Source organism: Triticum urartu, chromosome 3 (genome assembly GCF_003073215.2).
Source record: "Triticum urartu cultivar G1812 chromosome 3, Tu2.1, whole genome shotgun sequence".
Lineage (NCBI taxonomy): Eukaryota > Viridiplantae > Streptophyta > Magnoliopsida > Poales > Poaceae > Triticum > Triticum urartu.
In genome coordinates, this window is record NC_053024.1 from 49,015,538 (window position 1) to 49,025,642 (window position 10,105).

At 44.9% G+C, this 10,105-nt stretch overlaps 1 pseudogene; it reads left to right on the top strand.

The window, feature by feature from the left end:
* The first annotated feature begins 6,977 nt into the window (after positions 1 to 6,977).
* Positions 6,978 to 8,396, top strand: LOC125546627 (annotated as a pseudogene).
* Positions 8,397 to 10,105: the final 1,709 nt, after the last annotated feature.

Genomic DNA, 10,105 nt, shown 5'->3' on the forward strand with positions numbered 1-10,105 from the left:
ACACTTCCTTATGAATGGCGCGCTTTTAGGACAGCTGTTTCTATGTGTCTTTTAGGCCTTTTATTTTCATTCACTAATTGAGCATACTAGCCTAACCCGCGCGGCGCCACGCCGCGCTCAATGATCACTCGCAGATGTGTACTCTATTGATTTTAAAGTGAAACAGTGCATGCTCATTTGATGTAAAAATGACGTGTAGAGATAACAAATAAACCGAACATACGAATATATTGAAATCTTGCAAACACAGGGATACAAAGATACAAATTAAAAGTGGCATACTCTTGAGGCAAACAAATTATTGAAACTACATATAGTTCGCTGCGAACAGAGAACTGTATGTAAAGATACAAACACGTTGAACTGATAAGCTAAAAATAGCTGCTAGTGGGTTAGATCATCCTAGTATATCCTCCTGCAGGATTGGTGCCTGTGATGTAATGATAAAGTGATTTTGCAAGTTTTTGCATACGTCCACGGGAGGATGTGCGCATGTATTGTGATAATAGGATCGTCGCTGTCTGGGCGCTGGGGATACATGCGAAGTGGTAATATGTCAAAGAAGCCATTGCATATCTTTGCCAAAATCATTGCCTGACTTGCAAACTCGTTTTGCTTTTGTGCTTACTTGCTGGCGGGCCATGTTAAATTGCCATTGCTTTGTTTAAGCCTTCTCTCTTGTTGTAAACGATCTTTCCTTTGTGACTTCGAGAGCATAATAATTATGATCATTGATAGAAATATTATAGTCTGCACAGATGCATTTTAAGGCCACTTGAGCTGATTTTTCCATCCCTAACATGAAGAAGAACTATTATTTGAAACAGATGATCTTTACAAAAAGTCTAGCAAATGTATGTGTCGCTGGACTTGCAGGCCATGCTTCCTAATGAGTAAAGGTCAAGCAAAACAAAAACTAAACACTTTCTTTATGAATGGCGTGCTTTTAGGGCAGCTGTTTCTAAGTGTCTTTTAGGCCTTTTATTTTCATTCACTAATTGAGCATACTAGCCTAACCCGCGCGGCGCCATGCCGCGCTCAATGATCACTCGCAGATGTGTACTCTATTGATTTTAAAGTGAAACAGTGCATGCTCATTTGATGTAAAAATGACGTTTAGAGATAACAAATAAACCGAACATACGAATATATTGAAATCTTGCAAACACAGGGATACAAAGATACAAATTAAGAGTGGCATACTCTTGAGGCAAACAAATTATTGAAACTACATATAGTTCGCTGCGAACAGAGAACTGTATCTAAAGATACAAACACGTTGAACTGATAAGCTAAAAATAGCTGCTAGTGGGTTAGATCATCCTAGTATATCCTCCTGCAGGATTGGTGCCCGTGATGTAATGATAAAGTGATTTTGCAAGTTTTTGCATACGTCCACGGGAGGATGTGCGCATGTATTGTGATAATAGGATCGCCGCTGTCTGGGCGTTGGGGATACATGCGAAGTGGTAATATGTCAAAGAAGCCATTGCATATCTTTGCCAAAATCATTGTCTGACTTGCAAACTCGTTTTGCTTTTGTGCTTACTTGCTGGCGGGCCATGTTAAATTGCCATTGCTTTGTTTAAGCCTTCTCTCTTGTTGTAAACGATCTTTCCTTTGTGACTTCGAGAGCATAATAATTATGATTATTGATAGAAATATTATAGTCTGCACAGATGCATTTTAAGGCCACTTGAGCTGATTTTTCCATCCCTAACATGAAGAAGAACTATTATTTGAAACAGATGATCTTTACAAAAAGTCTAGCAAATGTATATGTCGTTGGACTTGCAGGCCATGCTTCCTAGTGAGTAAAGGCCAAGCAAAACAAAAACTAAACACTTCCTTATGAATGGCGCGCTTTTAGGGCAGCTGTTTCTAAGTGTATTTTAGGCCTTTTATTTTCATTCACTAATTGAGCATACCAGCCTAACCCGCGCAGCCCCATGCCGCGCTCAATGATCACTCGCAGATGTGTACTCTATTGATTTTAAAGTGAAACAGTGCATGCTCATTTGATGTAAAAATGACGTGTAGAGATAACAAATAAACCGAACATACGAATATATTGAAATCTTGCAAACACAGGGATACAAAGATACAAATTAAAAGTGGCATACTCTTGAGGCAAACAAATTATTGAAACTACATATAGTTCGCTGCGAACAGAGAACTGTATCTAAAGATACAAACACATTGAACTAATAAGCTAAAAATAGCTGCTAGTGGGTTAGATCATCCTAGTATATCCTCCTGCAGGATTGGTGCATGTGATGTAATGATAAAGTGATTTTGCAAGTTTTTGCATACGTCCACGGGAGGATGTGCGCATGTATTGTGATAATAGGATCGTCGCTGTCTGGGCGCTGGGGATACATGCGAAGTGGTAATATGTCAAAGAAGCCATTGCATATCTTTGCCAAAATCATTGTCTGACTTGCAAACTCGTTTTGCTTTTGTGCTTACTTGCTGGCGGGCCATGTTAAATTGCCATTGCTTTGTTTAAGCCTTCTCTCTTGTTGTAAACGATCTTTCCTTTGTGACTTCGAGAGCATAATAATTATGAACATTGATAGAAATATTATAGTCTGCACAGATGCATTTTAAGGCCACTTGAGCTGATTTTTCCATCCCTAACATGAAGAAGAACTATTGTTTGAAACAGATGATCTTTACAAAAAGTCTAGCAAATGTATATGTCGTTGGACTTGCAGGCCATGCTTCCTAATGAGTAAAGGCCAAGCAAAACAAAAACTAAACACTTTCTTTATGAATGGCGTGCTTTTAGGGCAGCTGTTTCTAAGTGTCTTTTAGGCCTTTTATTTTCATTCACTAATTAAGCATACTAGCCTAACCCGTGCGGTGGCACGCCGCGCTCAATGATCACTCGCAGATGTGTACTCTATTGATTTTAAAGTGAAACAATGCATGCTCATTTGATGTAAAAATGACGGGTAGAGATAACAAATAAACCGAACATACGAATATATTGAAATCTTGCAAACACAGGGATACAAAGATACAAATTAAAAGTGGCACACTCTTGAGGCAAACAAATTATTGAAATTACATATAGTTCGCTGCGAACAGAGAACTGTATGTAAAGATACAAACACGTTGAACTGATAAGCTAAAAGTAGCTGCTAGTGGGTTAGATCATCCTAGTATATCCTCCTGCAGGATTGGTGCATGTGATGTAATGATAAAGTGATTTTGCAAGTTTTTGCATACGTCTACAGGAGGATGTGCGCATGTATTGTTATAATGGGATCGTCGCTGTCTGGGCGCTGGGGATACATGCGAAGTGGTAATATGTCAAAGAAGCCATTGCATATCTTTGCCAAAATCATTGTCTGACTTGCAAACTCGTTTTGCTTTTGTGCTTACTTGCTGGCGGGCCATGTTAAATTGCCATTGCTTTGTTTAAGCCTTCTCTCTTGTTGTAAACGATCTTTCCTTTATGACTTCGAGAGCATAATAATTATGATCATTGATAGAAATATTATAGTCTGCACAGATGCATTTTAAGGCCACTTGAGCTGATTTTTCCATCCCTAACATGAAGAAGAACTATTATTTGAAACAGATGATCTTTACAAAAAGTCTAGCAAATGTATGTGTCGCTGGACTTGCAGGCCATGCTTCCTAATGAGTAAAGGTCAAGCAAAACAAAAACTAAACACTTTCTTTATGAATGGCGTGCTTTTAGGGCAGCTGTTTCTAAGTGTCTTTTAGGCCTTTTATTTTCATTCACTAATTGAGCATACCAGCCTAACCTGTGCGGCGGCACGCCGCGCTCAATGATCACTCGCAGATGTGTACTCTATTGATTTTAAAGTGAAACAGTGCATGCTCATTTGATGTATAAATGACGTGTAGAGATAACAAATAAACCGAACATACGAATATATTGAAATCTTACAAACACAGGGATACAAAGATACAAATTAAAAGTGGCACACTCTTGAGGCAAACAAATTATTGAAATTACATATAGTTCGCCGCAAACAGAGAACTGTATGTAAAGATACAAACACGTTGAACTGATAAGCTAAAAGTAGCTGCTAGTGGGTTAGATCATCCTAGTATATCCTCCTGCAGGATTGGTGCCTGTGATTTAATGATAAAGTGATTTTGCAAGTTTTTGCATACGTCCACGGGAGGATGTGCGCATGTATTGTGATAATGGGATCGTCGCTGTCTGGGCGCTGGGGATACATGCGAAGTGGTAATATGTTAAAGAAGCCATTGCATATCTTTGCCAAAATCATTGTCTGACTTGCAAACTCGTTTTGCTTTTGTGCTTACTTGCTGGCGGGCCATTTTAAATTGCCATTGCTTTGTTTAAGCCTTCTCTCTTGTTGTAAACGATATCTTTCCTTTGTGACTTCGAGAGCATAATAATTATGATCATTGATAGAAATATTATAGTCTGCACAGATGCATTTTAAGGCCACTTGAGCTGATTTTTCCATTGCTTCATCTTTTGTATTAGCTGCTTCTCCTTCATATGTAATGGAGGATTCTCTGAAGCTATCTTTTTGACGTGGCAGACCAATTAGCACGGACGCTTGTATTATGCCTTCATGAACGTACCAACAGGTGTACCCTTGTACTTTTAAGCCAATTGTTTCACTCACTGTTTCAAGCATTGGTCCTCTTGGAATATACACTATAAGATTCTCATCCTGCATGAAAGAGTTCGTAATAATGTAATAAGTTCCTGACTTGCAAGAAGCAAGTATAGAGAAAAAGCTAGGTGAGACCAAGAGCTTACCGAGGTACTTCCGCTTCCATGATTAAAATTCAGTGCTGGATGTTTGCCCTTCTTCCTAACTTGCTTTGCCATGGGGGGCGCTCTCTGGGGATGATAAGTTTCGTTCATTGTGGTGTACTCAGTTGATGTTGGTCAAGAGTGTCCAACTGGTAATATATATAGGTCATGTATGGATGAATGAGTCATCGTTGGGCTTCGTTGGGGTTGCCAAATGGCAACCATTTTCTGCACTCCATTCCAGTAGGTGGCACACTCAGTTCTACGTGGACATAGAGGGAAAGATGGACGGTTGCATGCCCAGACTATGTACAGAAAGCAGCCGGGGTCATTGCTCCATTTTTTATAATATTATTTCATGTAAGAAAGAGTTAGTATGATACTATTTATTTTTCATGTAAAACAAAATAATTGTTCTCTGATTATTGCCAGTTCAAACAGAGTTATTTAATATTCATATTATTACTGGTTGTAGGCTTTAACATGAGAAATATTACTAATTCCTTAAGAGTCAGCATGCAATTGGACACGTCCGCGGATCGTCCGCATCGTCCCCAGCAACTTTTAGGCTCCTCCCAATGCTCCACCTTGTACAAGTGCTAAGCATGCCATGTAGGCGAAAAATCTGATGTGGCAAGACAATTAATAAGAGAGAGATTGATTTGGTAACCCCAGGAAGAACCAATGCCAAACGCGTGAACCTAGGCAAAGCATTTAAATGAAGCAAGCTCACCAATGCATGAAAGAGTTTAGTAGCTAAATCATTAAATGAAGGAAGCTTAAAGCATGGTTAATAGAAGAGCCGGCAACGGGCTCTATACGAATGCCAAGTCACTTGTAGCCATCAAGAAAGAACTCTCGTATAATAAAGCTGGTTGTAGGCATTAGCTATAGTAATTAATGTCTACATGCATGGCAGAGAGAAAAATGCAATTGATTGGAGAGGAGGAAGCCGCGCTAGCTTTAAGCCCTTGCATGTAGTTTCTTTGTCTCGAGCCTTGCGCTGCAGCCGGCGACTCACGGAGCGCCCGCTCCCTTCTCTCTCCTGTATTGTCTTCCCTCCAGCTAGACTTTATCTGAGGTGGAATGGCTTGTAGCCAGCTGACTAGGCGCTATTATACTTGCTCTTAGCAGCAACAAGTTAAGCACCTATGCATTGTGGACTATAGTTGCTAAAGTATTTAATGCGCTTAGCACCTCATCTAAGCACCTGTCCATTGGAAGATGTCTTACCAATAGCAGGATTAGCATCAGCCGCGTCCGGGACCAGGACTGCCTGCTATTGGCCGGCGGACAGCTGCAGAAGCTACTATGTACGCTAGCTATGGTCTGGCTGGTTGCATACTACTGATTGCTTTGAACGCTAGCTTTACCTTTGCTCTGGCTGGTTGCACGCCTAGCAAATCATGAGTAAATTATTTCAGCATTTTGCTCTGGCTGATTGCTCTAGCTGGGTGATCAAAGACCAAAGTATAGTATCAGTTCCAAGTGCTGAATCATGAAGAGTGGTAACATATTGTAAATATTAATCCAAATTATAGTACCATCTTCAACATTTCACCATTATAAGCGCATGGCATGAGCCTTGAAAAAAAAAGAGAAGAAGGCCAGCGCTGCTAATGAAGACGTAGCTTGCTCACGAAACTCTAAGAGAAGAACACTGTATCCCTGGAGAACAGAGCTATGCTCACAATCATCTACAATAGCTAGGTAAGCAAACCAGGAAAATCACTAATCACACATGAGTATTCGAGATACAGCCATAAAGGTAAGGATGAAGGACCCAGTCCTCACCTTGGGGCATGCCACGAATCAAACCCTGAAGATGAGACCTCGACGTGCTCCATGGGGTGGCGCCATGCGAGCTCTGGGTCACGACTCACGACCATATACATGCAAATTCGATGCGTCCGAGCGCAGGGACCATGACACCATGACAGCAACCCACGCACCACACACGGCGCAGCCGAAGAACGCAAGCCGCGTGCGTGGCAGCGCAACCGCGTCAGGGTGCACAGCCAAGAGCGAGCTGGAGGCAGTCGTCGCGTGCCCACCTTCTAGCAGCTGACGCGGAGGCGGACTGACAGGGAGCTGGGGCACCTTCTCGCATCTGCTTCGGCGGTAGCCTAGGCCGCATCTCTTGACGACAATGACACGGGACGGGCACGGGGTCGGGGTGCCAGTGACGTGGAATACTCGCATGCCAAGCACGAGGTACGACCTGGGCGACATAGGACCGCGGGGTGCTGGTGGTCTCGGCGAGCGTGACCTCGAGCCGTCGGCAAGCTGGGCGAGCTCGAGGTCAGAAGCATCATCACCGCATGCACCCACGACGCTGTCTATGACACTGAAGAAGGCGACGGCACGTCACCACAGATTGCGTTCCACCATCGCCTCCTCTTCTGGGTCGTAGCCTCTGCACCTGCGTCGCCATCGGAGTTATTCCGAAAGTTGGGTTGTAATAAGGCTGAGGCGAGGAAAGAAAGCGCCGGCGTTGCAAATAAAGTAGGGTGAATTCAGTATATGCCACTCAAAACTTGCCCGTATCCGCATATGCCATTGGAAATTTCCCTCTATCAAATATGCCACTGAAAATTTGCATCACGTACAGATATGCCACTGTGGTTAGTTTGACCGTTAGTTGACTGTCAAGTGGAAGGTGAAAAGACGATTTAGGCCACTATGCCACCGAACGGGCGTTGAGGCCACCGGTAGAAGCTTGGGAAGGCCGACGTTGCAAAACGGAACCTCAACGCCACCGAGCTAACAACTCACGCATAAGCCGGTTTCATAACCAGGCTTGTGGATCAATCAATGTTTCTCCTGAACCGCTAGCTTTATAGAATACACACGCCGACGAAGGTCAAGTCACATGCCGCCGCACCTGCCTCGCCACGCTCACCACCACATACGTCCCGGCCGACACGAGGCTGGCATGCCTGGCCGAGCTCCGCAACCTCTCTGCCAAACTCGAGCAAGTCCAGGCTGTGGTCACCCGCGGCATCATGCGCGCGCTCCTGGCGCCCTCCCTACTGGAGCGGACGGATATGATAGCGGAGCCAGCGTTGGGTGTCCTGGCCGACGTGGCGGCGGCGAGCGCGGCGGGGAGGTGGGAGATGGCAGAGGATGAGGAAGCGCCTAGAGCGCTGGTGGAGGCCATGGCATGGCACGGGAGCGCGGGGTGCCAGGAGTACGCGACGTACCTGGTCATGGCGCTCGAGCACGAAAGCGGCCGTCGGGCGCTGCGGTGGAGGATGCGCCAGCTCGGTGCCGTGCAGGCGCTCCTCGAGGTGTCTTGCTGCTCGGCAGCCCCCTCGCACACAGCAGGGCGGCCAAGATCCTGCAGTGGTTCAAGGACGACGGGCAGGACAGGATGAAGGTGCACTCCTGCCCTCGCATGAAAGCCACGCCACCGACGACATGCCTTGGCAACGACGGCGATGGGACGAAGGCTTGCCGGAGCGCTGTAGACAGGATAGTGAAGCAGAGTCTGGATATGTGAGCTATGGCGTCCGTGGACATGACCAACGCTAAGCAGCGCCTGGGACACCATGGACGCAGGACGGAGCGAGACCGTCAGTTCCACACATATACTGATGGCTGTGGCTATAATGCATGAGCGAGAGGAAACACGTATATATAATACTCCCTCCGTTCCTAAATACTTGTCTTTCTAGACATTTCAACAAGTGACTACATACGAAGCAAAATGAATGAATCTACACTCTAAAATATGTCTACATACATTTGTATGTAGTAGTTTTGAAATGTTTAAAAAGACAAATATTTAAAAACGGAGAGAATATTTCTGAACGCCATATCACGGACTAAGGCGGTGATAAACAACCGGAAACATCGATAGAGGCGGCACCGCTCAGTAGATTCCACACAATGCATACGTGCCAATCCCTCAAACGAAACTCCAGCCAATCCACAACGTGCCAATCTCCTCGTACGCCAACACAATCCAAGAGAAAACGGCCACTACCAATCAGCACACAACCTTTGACCAGACCACATGCTGATCAATTTCTTTAACCAGGCCACATGCTGACATGCACACAGGACAACGCCATGCATGCAAGGATCGGTTCAAACAGAAACCGCCAAAACGAAGGACGTACTGTAGTCAAATTAGAGTTTCCATGCATCGCACATATGGGGGCAGATGGAATGTCTCAAAATCAGGACCTAAATCGCTGCGTCCACACGAGCCTTACCCCGCCATTTCCCCCAGTAATTATCGTGTCGTCATCTGATTGGCTGCGTTTTCACTGATAAAAAAAGTCAAAAAAACCAGGTAAACTAAACCTGGCCAGGTTTAGTATATGTATAATTTTATTATACATATAAATAGCGGACCATGCGTCCCTTTGTAAGTGCAAACTTTGCACGTTTTTCTTAATGTTCGGGTTAACTGGAACCAAGGACCAAAACAGTAAGACAAAGACAGTGGATTAGTTTTTATAGCAAATATGTTCATGCGTTGTAACGAAATAAAAAAAATTAATGCCTAGATGGTGGATACGGCGGCACATGGAATAATTTCTACCTTAACTTATTCCTCGTCCCCGCAATTCGGTCGTCGATGAGTTAGAGGTCTGGTCTTCTCGTCGGTTAGTGGTAAGATAGTGTATTTGGTCGTCGTTCGTTTGCCCTTGTTCTGCATGGCGGTGGTGCCAAATTTGTATTCCACCAAATCCCTTTGGATGGGAGGCTCTTCTTCGTCGGCCTTCGATCTGGGCGCATGGTTGTTGTACAGGAGCAACACCAGTTCTATTACCTTCTTCGTCGATGGTGAGGGAGGTGTTGTGGTGGATCCATTCTGCCTCTTCTTTGGTGCGCTAGGCCGATGGGGCCGTTGCTGGAAGAATTCCCGTCCGCAAAAGGTCCGACTACAGATTTCAGAGATCGCCGACAGTGGCACCGTGCCCTCAATTCACGGTGGAGTGAGTGGCTGTTGGGTTCCTCAAGAACCTGGATGCAATTTCCTTATTTGCACGGGGGGGGGAGGGGGGCTTTGTGTCATTAATAAAAATAGGAAAATAATTTACGGATCGACACATCAGCTAATTGCTAGAAGAAACCAAGTGCATCGCTGGCGCTCCTGCATCGTATGGAAACCCACACACGCGCTCCCTAGTTTTTTCCCCGTGTCGCTCCCCAGGGCGATATCGGGTCGAACCCAGCGCCCACGACCTCTATATGCCGGGCACCTCACTGACATTGCCGCTGGCCCACGTTGCGGCGGTGACGGGCCAGGCTGCCAAGGTGGCGCGCGATGTTTTGGCAGCGTAAATTGATGATGTGGCTGGGCGGCGTCGCCGC